Genomic DNA, 17,426 nt, shown 5'->3' on the forward strand with positions numbered 1-17,426 from the left:
GGTGTCCTAAATCTGTACTCACAGGTGCTCACTCAACTTGATTCCAACTGGACCAGACACTTATTTCCATTTTTCCTATAAGCTAGGATGGATGTTTGTATCCCAGACGCAAGACACTCCATCAGAGAAGAAAAGTGAAAACAAGCAAGTGATATTTTAGGGGTGTCCTTATCAAAGTGTCTGTATGAAGAACGCTCTTTCTACTAATGTACTTGGTTTTCTTCAGATTCTCTCAGAAGATTTCCCTAAGCCCCCAAATTCCAAGGGATAAATATTAAACCAAAGTGTAATTAAAGTAGAAATCATGAATTTGGAGACTTATCACCCACCAGCCATTTGTACTCTTGCAAGGCTTTACATACATAAGGCTACAAATGCAGCATGCTGTATTGTTGCGTCAAGTAAGTAAAATCCTGTAGCTAAATCCACACAAAATACTTACCCTTAAGCAGAAACGTGTAGCAAACTTGAGGTTTGTTCATTTCCCTCCTGTGTAATTAGCTATCAAATTACTTTCTATCAGAGCAGTGAATGCTATTCTATTTGCAGTTATTGTGCACTCAGGATAATCAGATACTGTGTATTTAGCCACATTACAATGAAAGAGAGTAAACACAGAGTGAAAAATAATCTATGTTCAGTGTTGTAACATACACAAACTATGCTAGTGGCTTTGCCCTACACTGGCCAAGAGAACAAAACTTTTCCACTTGACTTCAGAGCCCTTAGGTTTTCACTGCTGGGTTCTACAGAAAGCTTCTGCAGGTAGCAATAGCCATTGTCACTGAAGGCTACACCAGAAAAGGTTTGTGGGGTTTGCATGTCTCTCGGTATCAGAAGCACGTAGCAAAGATAAGCATGCCACCGTATTGTAACACTAAACTTTCAGCCTCTTTGTATACTCATGCCTAAAGGATAAAATTGGACAGAGAAGCTCTCTATCTCCCTGTGTCATTTACACCTCTTTGGGTACTCTGCCTTGCCTGTATAGCCCTGGCTTGCTCCAGACAGCCAGGGCTCTTCCCTTGGCACTCTTGAGCAAAGCAGCAAAGAGAAGCAGCACTTTCCCTCCTCTCTTTCCCATGGATGATGAAGAGAGCACTCCTGTTCCATCCCACCAAGGGTGCAGGCAGCTGGTGACTCAGCAAGACAATCACAATTCTGGAGAAGAGGAAGGCATGTGGAGTACGCCTGGGAAGGGGTCAGAAGAAGGGCTTGGCAAGCAGTGTGTATCTGGTCGGACCTAGCACTTCTGTGATCAAGTGTTTTCATAAAAGCCTATTTCAATTCATTTATTGTAGACAGAGGTTTTTCAGAGAAAGGCATTATCAAAGCCACAGACTTCTGCAAATTCAAATTGCTTTTCCTCTGAATGTTTTCAATTCACTCTTGCTTCCCACCATAAGTAAAACACAGTAAATACTCTGCCAGTGGTAATTTCAGTGAGCCCAACAGTAAATAAAAATGTGCTTACAAGGTAAACGATGCCATGTACAAAAAGGCGGCGAGCAGGCAGCACGGAGAGACAGATCACTAAAGAGATTAATTTCTAGTCACATACTACTGTACAAACCCTGCAGAAGCATCACCTAAATCTGTAAAGAGAGTGGATTGGGAAAGATAAGGAAAAAGAAAGCAAAGCCTGTCTCCTTTCTGAAAAGGAACACAAGATGAGTGAGACATTGTTTCCAGGAGCAATCCCGGGAGCCTCGCAGCAGCTGGGAAAGGCATTAGAGGGCTCTCACCCCAGGAGGAATCAGGCCAGGCAAAGACAGTGGTCCTCTCTTATCCCCCTCCTACCAGTCCTCTTCCCACTCATCAAGACCACGAGGAGGGAATAGTTACTGCTCTAACAGACTGAGAATAATGGTATCCACACGTGAATCTGGATTCCCTCATGAAGACTGTGGCTTTGCGTGAAACATGAGATTCAAATATCCCAAGAAGGCTATTGAGGGAAAAGATCTAATCCGGAGAAATGCTTCCAGCTAGCAAGGACTCCAAAAGAAATTTGACATAACCAACCCAACCAAGAATGTAAGGGCAAAATGCTACAATAAGAAGAATAAAAGGAAAGGGAGGAACACTTACTATATATCTGTACAGCCAAAACAACAAAAAGGGATGGCACTGCAGGTTGTGTATGGCAAGTCATGATTTCATGCCAGCTCCAATTTTGCTAGCATCACAAACATGCACGGTGTAGTTCTCCAAAGGACTGGATGAGCCACTGCACACTTTGCAGTCACTGATGGGGAATTTGTTCGCCCAGGCCTTCACTCCTGTTGCTTCCTGTGCAATCTTTATGTCGTCATCCTCTCATTTTCTGCCTAGATCACAGAATCATAGAAAATACCTCACTGGAAGAGATCTCAATGATTGTCCAGTCTGACCTTTGACTCAGCACTGAAGGGTAAACATTATACCATGTCCCTAAATGCGAGGTCCACACACTGCTTAAACACCTCCGGGGCGGTGACCCTACCACTTCCAATGTTTGAGAACCTGCTCTGTGAAGAAATATTTCCTAGCATCCAACCTGAACCTCCCCTGGTGCAGCTTGAAATCATTTCTTCTAGTCCTGCTGCTTGTCACCATGGAGAAGAGGCTGTCCCCCTCCTTGCTCCAACCTCCCTTCCAGTAGTTGTAGAGAGCAATGAGGTCTCACCTCAGCCTCCTCTTCTCCAGACTGAACATTCCCAGCTCCTTCAGACACTCCTTGCAGGCCATGTGCTCCAGGCTCCTCACCAGCCTCATTACTCTTCTCTGGACATGCTCCAGCACCTCAACATCCCTCTTTAAGTGAGGGGCTAAGAATGGAACACAATGTTCAAGGTATGGCCTCAGCAGTGCTGAGTGTAGGCAGATGATCTCCTCCTTGGTCCTGCTGGCTGCTGTGTTTCTAATACAAGCCAGGATGTCATTGGCTTTCTTGGCCACCTGGGCACACTGCTGGCTCATATTTAATCGACTGTCAACCAGAACCCACAGGCCCCTCTCTGAGAGGCAGCTCTGATGATGATTGCAGCTAGACCTCAGCAGAGGTTCCAGATAATCAGTGCACATACTCTGCAGGAGGAGGTAGCTAAGCATTTAACTATCCACATTTCCAAGTGTGCTGTTAAACCAATTAGGTCCCAGCTGGAAAATGGAATCAGCTTCAATGCAATCCCAGAAGTAGAGATAAGCAACAATAGATGACTAAAGGCACATAACAGTATCACAGTATCACAGTATCATCAGGGTTGGAAGAGACCTCACAGATCATCAAGTCCAACCCTTTACCACAGAGCTCAAGGCTAGACCACGGCACCAAGTGCCACGTCCAACCTTGCCTTGAACAGCTCCAGGGACGGCGACTCCACCACCTCCCCGGGCAGCCCATTCCAGTGTCCAACCATAGCTTAGCCATGCAGAGAGAAATCACTGAAAGGTCAGTGGGCAAATTCTGGCAACTGTGAGAAACCCACCAAGCAGGAGATGTTAACTCTTGGACAGGACTGTAGTTTCATGCCAGACATTCTCAGCATGAAAGTGAATGGAAAATAGGCCCTTGTGCTGCTTTGCTGCTGAATATACAGATGTATGTCAAGAACAGACACAATGAATAAGATTAAGAACAGATCCTGGCTGAGATGTGGATCTCCGTTATCCACTATGGAGTCTCTAAGGAAAGAGCTGGCAAAACGACATCTTTATTCCCACTGTAACTTCCAGCCTAGCGGTGACATGGAAGACTTCAGGGATGCCAGACTCACACCATTACCCAGTTTGAGAACCAGTCTCCTAATAAATGTACTCTGCAGGATGTCTGAGGCAAAGCATTCCAGCCGGCAATCCCAAAAAGTGAGCCCAGGCATACCGAGTTAGAACTCTCCTGACACCCTCTGCTGTACCTTTTGGCATATACACAAGTACCTCTGCCTGGTCACAAATACCTCTGGCATCAGCCCAGCCTGCTGTGTAAACGGACCCATTCATTAGAGCAACCCCCAGCCACCAAGGCTGTAACTAATGGCACTGATATTGCAGAAAGAGCTGACAACAGAGAAGCAATTCAAGATTGTGATACCAAAACATCCTGAGAAACCGGAAAGCATTAAGGAACTCACCAGAGCAGAGGTTATGGAAGAAATCTTGGGATGTAGAACAGGGCAGCCACCTTTTCAGAGGCTGTACAACAGACAGAAGACTGAGAGCCATGGGGCAGTGGTGTAATCAGAATAAATGTAGAACTCCATCCTATGGGGAACATAAGAGAAATAGTACGCAAGCACTGACCTGAAGGCTGCATGCATAGAAAATCATGGCTTCCAGACCAAGATTTAGGAGGCATGCTCATTGTCCACAACACATGTGGCTGAGAATCCAACTTTAGCATATGAGATATCAACACCCCTCCTGGCTCTGATCTCCCCAAACCTTTCTCAAAACAGCACTGAGGTGTCAAACAGCACTCGGGGTCAAACAAGCTGCTATGCACTGTGACATAAGAGGGCAGCAACATCTTGGTTTCTCTGATAAAACACCCCAGAAGATACAACAGAGGCAAATCCCAGGCCTGATCAGATCACATGAAGCAACTCATACAAGAGGTAGCCTTGTGCTTCCAACTGAACTAGTAAAAGTAGCACTGCCTGAGGGTGACTGGCAGTCATCCCAGGAGAGTGGGAATTATCTCATGAGACTGGTACGTGTTTCACACCTGGGGCTGGTGTATCATGTGAGATAATCAGAAAAAAAAAAAAAAGATTGCAATATGTTGTTCATAAAAGCATAATTTAGAGTATAAAGCCATATTTTCTAATTTCCCAATTCTATGGCTTCAAAAACCTCAAATCCAAACCTAGCAAAGTGCTGTCATGCAGCTTTTCACTGTCAGCAACCAAGATTATATGGTCGCTCTCATTCTCATGAAGGTCTACTAGGGGGCAACAGGGCAAAAAGCCAGCTCAGACACCTGATGCTGTATTCTGCAGTGAGTCATAATCTAAGATTTTTGCTCAGCCAAATGCCCACTGTGCCTTGTGGCATTATTTGTGTACTTCAGTGCCAAAAGGGAATCCGACTGCAATGCATCTTCTCTTGGATGCCTGCAAAAGCAACATCAGTAGCAGAGACAGCCCAGAGATTGATGTCAAAGACACAGAAGGCAGAAGTATGTTGCTTATCAGCCAGCATGGACCATCACATGCCAAGATGAGGCATTTTCCCAAGGACTAGATAGTTACTCAGCATTGACTGAAGGGACAGGGAAACATGATAGCTTCCTGTGAGGAGTTCATAGAAGGAGCAATGCATGGCATGCAGGGCAAGGGAAGGGAATGAAAGCCAGCAGCTTGCTTGTCACCAAAAAGTGAAAGACCTGGAATCACAGTGCAAATGGCTTTTTACCTTGCTGTCAAACAGCTACATGAAACAAGGGCAAAAGGCAATGTCCAAGTTGTTCTGGAATACTTGTTACATGAGGTAGCTACAGATCCAGGATAGCAAGACACAAGATACCCAGCACAGGAGGACAAATAAAACCAAGGGCAGGGCGCACAGGAAGAGCCTCATCCTACAACACTGGATTCAGAAAAACAGGTTTGTTATATCACAGCATTTCAAAAGAGAGTCAAGCAAGTACCATGCCAGCAGCTTTCAGCCACCTAAGCACGCATCATCTGCAGTGGCACAGGACACAGCTGTTGAGGCAAGGAATGACATGGGCTAACAGTTCGGGAAAAAACCCAATCAAACACATCTGGATGCTCCAGAAGCTTGGAAACATGTCCAGAAAAGTTCTTTACCAGGCCTAATTTATGTATTATATGTAGCAACCTGCATGGAGGTGGAACAGAAGGGCTGGTGTTGTCACCTGGAGGAGCTTATGGGGAGCACATGGAAGCCAGTCTGTCCACACCTGGCCAGAGCACAGTCTGCACCTGCAGTATCTCACACCTAAATGGTTTCAAGCCTGTTTAACATTCTGAGATTGGAGCATTCTGCTCCCCATCCAGAATGCAAAATGAGATGCAATAGTTTGCTTCACTTAAAGGGGCAAGAGGAGAGGGGACAGGGCACAGGGTCTGTGACCAAATTGCAGCTCATGGCTCGCACAGGCCTGGGACAGCCGAGCATCATGCATTGCTAGAGGGAGGCTGTAAAGTTACAGTCCTGTGTAGGGTGTTAAGGAGTGCTGTGATATGAGGGGCTGTTGTTTGAAGAGGACATTAAAGCAATTTCTTGTACACTTGCTCATTAAAAATTCTACTGCTGTTTTAACAAGAGTAGGATGTTATGTCAGGCACTGTGAGCTTTTACTAGGAAATGCAAAATCGTGCCAAACATTCCTGGTCTGAGTCTCATACCAAGCATAAAGATCAGCTCCCTTGATTTGCCAGAAGAGCCTGGACTCAACTTTTAAATCTGTGCTGCCAGCACAGATCATTTATATAAATGACCTTTGTCTGCTTCAAACCTTACCCTGTCTCTGCAGAGAAAAAGCCCCCAAAACACAATTTGTAGTTCCTGTTACCCTTTACTTCCCTGATCTACTTCATTTTCTATTCTACCGGCTTTGCTCGTGCTGGCTTTTCTGGTTCTTTATCCCTTCCACAGTCAGTGACTTGGTCTGCCCCTTTCAAGGCCCTGCTGTGAGTGCCTGCAAGCAAGGATGAAGACATTTCCCCTCACACGTCAGGCTTGAAACTGTTGCTGTTGTTGAGCTCCTGCTGATACAGGACACACCTTTCCACTGTAAAGGCAGCAATATGACTGGCAGATGGGGTTAGAGGTTACTGGAGAGGGAGAAGATGTGCTCAGCCACACGGACACGTTGCTAGAAAGGAGAAGATAGTGGGGAAAGCTCTGGGGAAACCCCAGTGTATTATTGAAATCAGGACAGATTCCAGTTTCAGCAAATCAGCTGGGACCCTATGAATGCTTTGCATGGTTGCAACAATCCCAGTAACACAACACATCTGGTAACTCTATGGACAGAGTTAAAAAGAAATAAAACTTCCCAGGGAAAAGGTCAAAACTTTGATTAATATCTCCTAGAAAAGCAAAGTGCTCAATGCCGATCTCACAACAGTTTTCCATTACTGCGACCCCATTAATTTTCCTGGAGTCACCACAGACTCTCCACTGCTGCAGCACTTTCCAATAGGTTAACTTTGGTTTTCTGATCCTTGCTCCCCCAAATTTCAGGGCACTCACTCTCCACAGATCTGGGAAGTTCTCTGGAGTAGCTGTCATGTGGACTTGACAAGTGTATCTTAGTGTGCATATTCCCAGCTGCTCCATATCTCATGTACTTTACTCTCCAGCTCTGGCAGGCACAATCCCAGCAGATGGTTAAGCATGGACAGCTCAATATACAAGCCCATATCAAACTATAAATAGTGCTCACATATTTTTATTTATTCACTGATTATGTATTTTGATTTGGGCATCCAGACATGCAAATTGCTAGTCCAGAAAAGCTCCTGGTCCAAAGCTTAGGCACCTTGGCAGCTTACTCAGATAATGAAGATGAGATGAGCAGTAGCAAGCCAAATGGCTTCTCTTCACGGTAGAACAGTCTAGGTACTTATCACAGAATCACACATAATATCAGGGGCTGAAAGGGACCTTGAAAGCTCATCCAGTCCAATCCTTCTGCCAGAACAGGATTGCTTATGCCAGATCACACAGGAATGTGTCTAGGCAGGTCTTGGATATCTTCAGAGAGGGAGACTCCACAACTCCCCTGGGCAGCCTGTTCCAGTGTTCTGTCACCCCCACAGTGAAAAAAATTCTCCTCATGTTTAAATGAAACTTTCTATGCCTCAGTTTCCACCCATTGCCCCTTGTCCTGTCATCAGATATCACCAAGAAGAGCCTGGCTCCATCCTCCTGGCACTCATCCTTTACATATTTATAAACATTGATGAGGTCATCTCCCAGTTTCAGACTTAATTGCTCCCCAGATTACTAAAGAAAGCTAAAATATTCCTGTGGCACTTTGGGACATGGTTTTGTGGTGAACTTGGCAATGTTACACAGTTGGATTCAACAATCTTGGAGGTCTTTTCCAACCTTAATGATTCTATGATTCTGCACAGCTAGCTGAGCCTCCCTAAACCCAGCCTGTTACCCTGACACATGCCTTCTCTCATATACTTAAAAATCACCACCTGGGCTACACCAAAGGATGTATAAAGATGACAGTCCCTTCTGACCTCCTGAACAAGCACAGGTGTTGCAAAAGTAGGCTGCAAGCTTGGACCCAAGGTTTTCCGTGTGTCCCAAACGTGTACCATGGCAGAGTGGTCCCTGTACCTAAGACAAAAGTACTTATTTAGCCATGCCATTCAGAAAGTGGGGGAATAAACTGCCAGGTTGCACTTCCCAGAGGTGAACATTTCTTGAGTCGTTTGCATGTATGCTTTCCTTTCCTCAGCTCCATGTGCAGGAGCACAAAACCAAAAAAGCCTATTGCTGTGAGGCTGGCTGGTAAGTCTTTGAATAACTCACACTCAGATACTCTGCCGTGGAAGAAGGCAGAGGCTATGAATCCAAGCTACAAAGCCAGAATGGAGCAGGAGTAAATCTATGGCCAGGAGTTCAGGCTAGGACCTCAGCACCATCAAACTCTGACACAAACACGCAGCTCCGATGCTCTGTGTCAGAGCCTGAGTGAAAGCAATTGCCGCTGGGAGCACTGCAGTCAGGTCAGGCTGGGCTTCTTGCAGCGAAGCTCGATTGTCCTTTTGTACCTACCGCTCGGGAATAAAACCACAATCCAGAGCGATTCTCCACTTCACAGATTGTGTGTTTGTTTTGTTTACTAAACTTTCCGTTTCCTGCACACTGTACTCCAAGCAGAGCAGGGAACAGACTGCCAACGACCTTCCCAGGGTACCCGCAACACAAACACACACAAGCAGCGCGACAGGCGGTCCGAGTGCCAGCGCGGGGAGAAGCCCTGCCTGCGGAGAAGTGCTGCTGGAATTCCCCTTTACACCGCACGGAGCCGGAAAGCTGTTTGTGTTCAGGGAGCGCTCAGATCAGTCTGTGAATGCTATAAATGGGGGAGATCAATTCCTGGGAAACAGGCAGCCCAGCTAGAAACGCTGCCTGGCTGCCAGCTTCCACTGCCTGCCTCCCATGCGCCTGCTTTTCCTCCCCTTGTGAGAGACCTTCCCTGGTTCCCTTCACAGAATATTAGGGGTTGGAAAGGACCTCAAAAGCTCATCCAGTCCAACCCTGCCAAAGCAGGTTCCAAGGCAGGTCTTGAATATTTCCAAGGAGGGAGACTCCACAACCTCCCTGGGCAGCCTGTTGCAGTGTTCTGTCACCCTCAGTGAAAAAATATTTCCTCCTGTTTACATGGAGAAGGCAAGAGTCCGCAGCCGGCATGCTCATGTCAGCCTTTACTCCATCAGCCAATGCAGGTGGATGTAGAGGGTCTGTCCCTGGTGAGCAGAGAAAGGGGACCTGTCCAGCAAGGATGGTTCTGACCCAGAGCACAAGTCATAGAATCAAGGAATCGTAGAGGTTGGAAGGGAACTCTGAATATCACCAAGTCTAACCAAAGCAGGATCACCTAGGGCAAGTGACACAGGAATGTATCCAAACGGGTCTGGAAAGTCTCCAGAAAAGGAAACTCCACAACTTCTCTGGGCAGCCTGCTCCAGTACTCTGTCACCCTCACAGTTTCCTTATACTAAGGTGGAACTTCCTGAGTTCCAGTTTGTATCCATTGCCCCTTGTCATATCACAGGACACCACTGAAAAGAGATTGCCACCTTCAGATATTGCTAAACATTCATAAGATCTCTCAGTCTTCTGAGTCTGTAATGTTCTCCCCAGGGCTGACCACTCACAAGGAGTGATAGGGGAGCTCTTTGGAGCAACGACCTCTCAGGGAACTGGTCGTGGCTCTGAGCAAGGGGCTACAGAGGAGTAACACACGTTTGTATATCACATGTGCATATGGCCAGTGGCCTGAAGTCATTGACTTCTGGGAAAGATGAAGAATGTTACTGAACCCTTGTGGAAAAACCTGAAAGAATTTAATAGAAAAATCACAGCCTTTCTCAAGAATTTAATATAGGGCTATATAGAACAGTTAAAAACAACAATAGAAAGGATATTACTCTCTATTAAACTCCATAGGTTTCAGAGCAGTTTAAACAGGGCCTTTTAATGCTTCTGCAAAGATCCCTATTACATCCTGTAGGGCTTTTCCACACAGATCCAGCAGCCATTAGGGAAAACCTGGTGCCAGTGAGCTCCTAAGCAAACAAGTCAAGTAATTCTGATAATCTACATTAAACTGAACTCTGCTGCAGCTTCGTGAGCCTCTGCGAGATTAGAAAGAGCTCAGGGAAACTGAGGCTTTGAAAGAAATTTTCTGTTCTGGTGCCTCTAATAGCATGTGGTCATCGCCACATGAAACGCCCCTTCCTCTAGCACTGACCAGACCTTACAGGGGCACACAGATGAAATGTCTAAAGACAAAGACTAACCTTCATTTTGGGCTGAGATATAAAGCAAACATAGCTTATTATCGTGAAGAAGGAGAAGGTATCTAGGGATACCAGCAGCTGAGACACCCTCTGGAAAGCAGTCTTGGGTGCCTGGGGGCACTAACCACTGCTTTCAGCCAAAATGCTGCCTTTGGCCACAGTTATTTTTCTTCACAGAATCATACATTTGTATTACATTGCTTAGGCATTTTACACTACTCAAATGCTTCACACTGCTTAAGCACCTAGAGTGCTTGAGCATTCTAAGTGTGCTGAACTAGATATGTTATGGAAGGTATCCATCTTCATAGCCCTATCTTGATCCATCGTAAGAACAGTGGACTGTTACTGGGTTACAGTACCCCTATAAAACATCATTACACAGTCGATTACATAGAGTAAAACAGATTATTAATTTACCTCTTTTTGCCCAACACAAGTCCATTCTGTGTGTTCCACTGTCAAACTGGTGAGTTTGCTGAATGCATAGTATTGCAGGTTGGAGATCCCATCATAGTCCAGAGAAATTCTCACACTGTTGTTTGAACCTTGCTAGACCCCATCACTGGACTGGAGCTAAGTATTACATGACTGTGAGGTTCATATGCAAAGATGTTGAAAGGTCCTTTGGTTTCCTTTAGTGTCTTCTGTTCATAATGATTTAAACCAGCAGAACAGCAAAAAGCCCTCATGCTGTAATTCATTGTAAAGTTTTTTACAATCCCAAAATCTGTTTTTCTTCCCTATTTAATAGCAGTCCCAAAACAACTCATCTGGTGCTTATTTTCTTCTAGATTGCATCAATTTGGCTTTCTTGGCAATAATGTAATTTTCATAAGATGCTCATCCCTTCAAGTCTGAAATCATTTGCTCATGAAACCTCAACAGGCTAACAACAGTGAGAACTAATGCACAGGCCCTAAACGTTCGACATGCATCACCCAACCTTACTTGGGAGGTATCTAAACAGAGGGGGAGGAAGTAAATCCAAGCTGCCTTAGACACCAACAGGAGCCAGCAACAAAACTCCAACAGCTCAAGATGCTTCAAGGATTTACAGAGTCAAAGAAAGCTATTGATGTGAAGCTGTTTATGTATTTATCTGCATAAACATGTCTGCAAGATGAGGTTCCAAAAGCTGGAGGAGAGGGAAGAGGAGATACCGAAGGACCCATCAGACAGATTTGTGTCTGAAACCACGTTTTCTAGATGTGTCAGTGGAAGAGTTCCCAATGTGACTTGCTGGCTAATGCTGTAAAACCAGTTGAAATGTTACTTGGGTCTGAATCTGATTTTCCTCTGGTTGTCATTCCTTAAAGTCCTACCAAATTCAAACACTCATTGGAAGCCTAACTGCAAGGAGAGGAAAATCCCTCTCCCTGGTGAGAGAACTAGAAGCAAGAATCCTTCCAGGGGCAGCCTTATCAGCAAATCCATGGAGACTTATCAGAAGATATACATCCAGAGGTTTTCAAGCTGCCTTTTTGTACTTCTCCTTAGGCCTGAAGTTTGCTATCATTATGGGACAGCAGCAGCAGCCATTGCCTAATCTTTTCACAAGATGTAAATCAGTTTCAGTAATTATCATAATAGATGGTTCGCCTATGTTTTCTTGCTGGGAAAAAATACCATGTCTTCGAAATTCCTCAGTGGTGTAACATCAAAGCAGCAGGGTCGGCACGCAGATCCAGAGGGGAGGGGAGACCAATTTGATGAGGATGTATATGTGATGGATAGAGATTTGATTTAAGAGACCATCCTGAATGATCTATGCCAGACTGCGCTCTCAAATCCTATAATTGGACATGAAAAACATGCAGAGCAGAGGTACTCACCCTTGAAGAACTGAAGCAATACTTCATAACCAAACAGACTTAGGAAGAGTCAAAAGATTTTGAAACAGCATATTAGAGAATTAGAGGGAAGTTGGGGGGAATACTGCATCATTGGCAGCACAGGGAGGGCAAGAAGTCTGCCTGAAATGTGGCTTTGGAAGGTTAAAAGGGCTACTGTGAAACTGATGAAAGCATGGGGATATCTCTCTCCCACTGCCTGCCACCCTGCAGCCCATATTAATAAGTCAGATCATAATGCTCCAGATCTCCCCAGCACCAGGGTCTATTGAATAGTATTCTGCAGCTGGATGTAAGCGCCAAGAGCCAAATTGGGTCACTGTCATGTTTTCTATGAACATGGTGCTCAGCAAGTTTGGCAACCCAGCCCTTCCATTCCTCTGCAGAAAAGACTTACAGGTGTAACAGCCAGGCAGCTTTGCACCATCATTTTTGCTCTCTTCAAATTTTACTTCCCTTGACTGAAACTTAGAGAATCCAGAAGAGCTGCAAGGATCAGGGTACAGATTCTGCCCTCTGACAGGCAGAGTGCCTTTCTGAAAGGAATGAACAGCACCACGTTTATGTTCAGGACAAACAGCTCTGTGTGTTATGCCCCAATGAACAATAGATTTGCAGCATGGAGAAATGGTAGGAGCAGAGGAAATGAAATTTAACACAAGAGAGGAAAACAAGTAAACATCACTTCTTTTTTTTTTTCCAAGGGAGTCCATGTGCAAGTGATTAATTTTGCTATCGAGGGAGGATAAAGAGAGAGCCAAGAACCTTTGTAAACCATTGCAAGAGCTGAACACAGCAGCAAATATGGAAAATGTCACCAGTTTGGCAGATAGTGTAATGTATTTTTAGCCCAAACACCTCATGTTTGTGGTCCTAACACTGACCCCAGCCCTGCAAGCCGTAATCTCCAGAAAGCTTTCACAGAATCTCACTTGTGACCAACTCTCACAAAGCTGCATCTTTCAGGGAAGATTTGCAGCCCCTGAGCTGGGGATGTGCCACGGCGCAACGACAAACACTAGCTCATCTGCAAAGAGAGACTGTTTCCATTCTCAGCATCCTCAGGGCCAAAGGAGACAGGCTGTTGTTGTCGAGCAGCTGAAGAATGCATGCTGCTCAAAGCTCAAGAATGTGGAAATGGCAGAACTCTTACAAGGTCATTAAAAATGACAACTTAACAACATCTGCAATTAAAAATGCTCAGAATTGGGGGACATCTTCCAAAAAAACATGTGGATTGTAGAATTCATTCCGTTCTTATGACTTAAAAATTTGACAGCACAAGTCCAGAACAATGAGAGAAGAGACTCTTGCCTGTCTGTTGTTTAAGCAGCTTCCTCAGTTCCAAATTGTATTGACAAATGATGGTGTTGCTGACCCTAGAGTATCCTGCAGTCCCATGCGGCTGTCCACCACTAAAGGTGTTACTGCAGGAGAAGGCTGTCACTTGTTTCACATCACATCTCTGTATGGAACAAATACATTTCATAATCTGGGTAACTAAATATACCTAAAGCTAAAGAAAAACACCCAAAAGTCATAAAGATAACTGGATAACTCACAAATCTGTTAAAGTAGCCACATGTTTCACCAAAAAGTAGTGGGATTTCTGGGACATGCAATTTGACTCTTCTTGTATGGGCCCGAGCAGAGCAGGGGACTCTTCTTAAGGCTTGTCACAGTTATTATCATTATCAAGACATAATTGTTAGTGATCTGGGAAAACATAGATTCAGTGGGTCCCCAGGATACAAAAGATCAGCTCAGGTCTTCCACCTGATGTGATAAGACCTGATGTCACCCTGTACTCAGTCCTGGTGAGGCCATGTCTTGAGTACTGGGTTCAGTTGTGAGGCCCTTCCTACAAGAAAGATATTGAGGTGCTGCTGTTTCCAGAGAAGGGCAATGAAGCTGATGAATGGTCTGGAGAAAATGTTTTATGAGGACCAGCTGAGGCAAATGGGTTTGTTCAGCCTGAAGAAAAGGAGACTGAGGGGAGACCTTCTCACTTTCTACAACTATCTGAAAGGAGACTGTAGCAATATGGATGTTGGTCTCTTGTCCCTAGTAACAAGTAATAGGACAAGAGGAAATTACCTCAACTTATGTGAGGGAATATTTATGTTGGCTACTAGAAGAAACTTCTTGACTGAAAGGATTCTCACAGACTGAAACAGACTCCCCAGGGAGGTAGCTGAATTTCACTCCTGAAGGTGTTTCAAAGAGGCAGAGATGTGGTGCTGAGGAACATAGTTTAGCATCAGACTTGGTACAGTTAGAGAATGGTTGGACTTGATGATCTTACAGGCCTTTTCCAACCACAATAATTCAGTGATTCTAGGTTGTGACTTATATGCCACATAACTGAGCAAGCACCTTGCCATTTCAAGGCTGGCAGGACTCCACCCTTGTCATGCTAAACCAAACCCAACCGATAATGGTGAAAAGGAAAAATTAATCCTTGTTTGGCTTCTTGGGAGCTACCTAGCAAGCAGGATTAAATGGCAGCTATAAAGGGAACACTGAAATTAAGGAAATGTTGGGATAGGGTTAATACAAGTTTGTTAATTATCTGGTAAGGACCTGCTCAGATGTACTTTGTCTCTGCATGTGCACACACACAAACACTTGCTTCGTAGCCTTGCTTGAATAATAAGGCACCACAGGGCAATCATTGCTGTGCCATAATTGCACTCCTCGGGCGTACGCCAGGCACGAACCTGAGGGAGGAGTGCTATCAGCAGCCTGAGAAGCATGATTATGGCCCAACAAGGCATGCCCTGTTGTGACTTATTACAATTAGAAAAGCCATCTACGGTGTCGCAAACACCGAGGTAAGGGCGAGGAGAAATGCTTTTTAAAAGCCTGTGTTCTGGTGGTGCATGTTTAAAATGTTGTACCTGCTGCTAGGACTCCCCATTAGCCAATCCTTTTGCTCAAGTATCCTTTGAATGACATACTTCATATCTCATCTCAACTCGATGCTGAAAGATTAGAGGAATTAGCAACGTTTTTCAACCCTCTTTGAGCTCTCAAGAGACCTGCAAAGCAATAAGTGGTATACAGTGACTGAAAGCACATTCCCCTTGCCAACACCAAAATGCATCACTGAATATGTGGGGACAATTAACTGCTTTCCTCACAGACAGATATATTTATTTGTTTATTTTAATTTTTAGCAAATGCCTTGCAAGTACAGCTCAGAGCCTCCAGCTGAAAGGGAGAAATTGCTTTGTGTGCCACGTTTTCATGAGTGCTCATCTATCCATTCCTCAGCTTTCAAACAAGGGCCAAATGGGATCAAGGAGACCTGACCCACGTATTTCACTGAGCAGCTGTGAAGATTGATTAGCACCTGTAATGGTCTCTGAGGCCTTCAGCCGGCAAGCATGACAGGCATGTTGGGCAAAGCATAGAAAGGATGGGCAATAAGCCGTGAAATATCCAAATGGGAGAAATTGTTCACCATAATGTGACAGAAATGGTGTAAACAAAGACAATACCTTTCCCATGGAGGGTCTCAAGCAGAAGCTTTGTAGTGGAAGGTTGTTTAGTAATGCTAAAATTAGCTTGAAACTGTGGCAAGGATGCAGGACTGAAACCAGAAATCTAAGGCTCTCCAGCTGATGCAGGAGCAGAACGTGTCCTGCACATTCAGAAGGCTCCTTCACCATCAAACAAAGTGATTGTGCACGAGTTTTGCTGAAACCTGAGCTGCTTTCAAACCACACTGGAGTCATGGCTGCCTCAAAACAGTTCTTGCAAGGAACAGAGCTAAAGCAGACATTGCAACTTCAACTGTTCTGGAGGAAAAAAATAATCAAAAGGGGAGATTGCATAAGATATTAAAGAGAGAGGGCTTTACAGCAAACATCTGGACACTGCAACAGCTGGAGCAATGTTGTGTAATGCCTGTGAAGTGCAGAATAAAAAAAAATAAAATTAAAATTGCTCTGTGATACCTAATCAGCAGCCAGTCAAAACACGTTGGAGCTAGCCTATATTTATCACTAGAAACTTTAGATAAGTTCAGTAAACATTGCCTCCTACAATGGGCTTAAAAGACAGGCTGTGAAACAGCACTGTGCTCAGGAGCCTCATCCTGAGTTGACTGAAATATGCTGGAATGTTTACATTCACCTCGGTGAGTTTTGTGTGTTCAGCTTTTTTTTAAGCCCCAGCAGCAGTTCCAAAATAACTTTCCAGCATTATCCCAGTTGTTTATTTGTGTATGAACGGCATGGAGAGAGCACAGATGACCAAGCTGAGAAAGAACACTTAGGAATATGGCAATATGAAAATTCGACTGCTCATGATGTTGTAACCTTGGCTTTAAGAGAGATGGTGGCAGAGAAACTATGTGTAATATAATCGAGAAACTATGTGTAATATAATCAACAAACTAACAAAGCCCAAGGCTCTCCCAAGAATTTTCGTAAGCAGAATGTCTGAAATACTGAGCAAACAATAGTAGTGACAATCAGGATCTGATTAAATAGTTTTAACAACCAGTCCTGAAAGTTTCTCTCCAAAATGTGTTCAAACTGTTCCGTAGTCAGCTCACAAGCTGCACAAAACATGACCTATATTTTAATGTGAGCCACCAGGATAAAAATAAAGCTGTATTTGTCCACTCTTGCCTGACTTTGGGCTCATGGAGTTGGACTGAGCAGATTTGAAATGAACCAAGATGTTGAACATCTGCCTCCTGTTATTAGGATAGTCTCTTCCTATTTATAAACAAACGTTTTGTTGGGGTTAGGCTGCAGATTCCATTACTCCCTGGACTCATGTTTCTGTAGCAATCTCAACTTCAGGCCATGAGTTAAAGGTAACTGTGAGTCTTCTATCAATCAGTGCAGAAGATAAGTAATAAGCAGAGAGTGCAATCCATTTGCTTGGTCTGACACAGCTATCAGCTGACCACATACTACAAGACACAGTGTTAAAGCAAAACCAGCTTCTCAATTCAAATTAGCTCATCAAAGGTATTTCTCTACATTTCAGTTAGAGGAAGTCTTATCTTGTGTGCATGGTCATTACATCTTGTCAAGACTTTCATGCTGTTGAGACT

This window comes from Pogoniulus pusillus, chromosome 32 (assembly GCF_015220805.1).
Source record: "Pogoniulus pusillus isolate bPogPus1 chromosome 32, bPogPus1.pri, whole genome shotgun sequence".
NCBI classification, from domain to species: domain Eukaryota; kingdom Metazoa; phylum Chordata; class Aves; order Piciformes; family Lybiidae; genus Pogoniulus; species Pogoniulus pusillus.